The sequence below is a fragment of the Chaetura pelagica genome, unplaced genomic scaffold, assembly GCF_000747805.2.
Source record: "Chaetura pelagica isolate M959 unplaced genomic scaffold, ChaPel_1.0 scaffold314, whole genome shotgun sequence".
Lineage (NCBI taxonomy): Eukaryota > Metazoa > Chordata > Aves > Apodiformes > Apodidae > Chaetura > Chaetura pelagica.
In genome coordinates, this window is record NW_009953218.1 from 1796746 (window position 1) to 1797492 (window position 747).

Genomic DNA, 747 nt, shown 5'->3' on the forward strand with positions numbered 1-747 from the left:
AACCTGGCAAAAGATAGTCAGATAATTATTACTAGAAGGAAACAGGGTTATTTCACAGCATTCAAGATTCTCACTTTTCACTGTTTGTTATCAAATATATCACATTTAACATTGGATTACTTTTAATTGGTTTGTGATGCAAGTAGCATTTATTTTAGTTAAGAATTAAAAGGAGAAAAAAATTTATTTTAAAATGACAGTAACTTCTAGTTAGGTCATCATCCTTTCTTCATGAGGACAACTACATATTTTGTTTCCACTGGTTACATTATGTTCCAAATGATCTCCACAAAAACAGACAGACATTCCCAGATTTTAAGTAGTCCATTCACTATCCTGACTTTGGGAAAAAAAGCAAACAAACAAACCAGGCTTTTTTTTTTACTTTTGTAAAAGAGTCATCTCTGCTGAGTTCATTTAAAACCAACTATTAAGCAAGATAAGTAAAAAGCTTTTTAAAAATTCTCCCACAAAATTCACAAAAGCCAAACATTAATGAACGAAGAAATAAAAGTGAAGCTACATTTTATGTGTTTTTCATTTTCTTCCCCTGCAGAGTAGTTTTTTTATAGTCCAGACAAAAGCTGATCACATCCAGCCCTCAATCTAGGGTGTCACATTAAAGACCCAGATTAATTTTTGAGAGATCACGGAAATAAAACCATCTATCATATTAATTTATTTACTATTCAGTAACATTGTCACATCTACCAATACAAGAACATACTGAGAAATTACTTTCCAAAA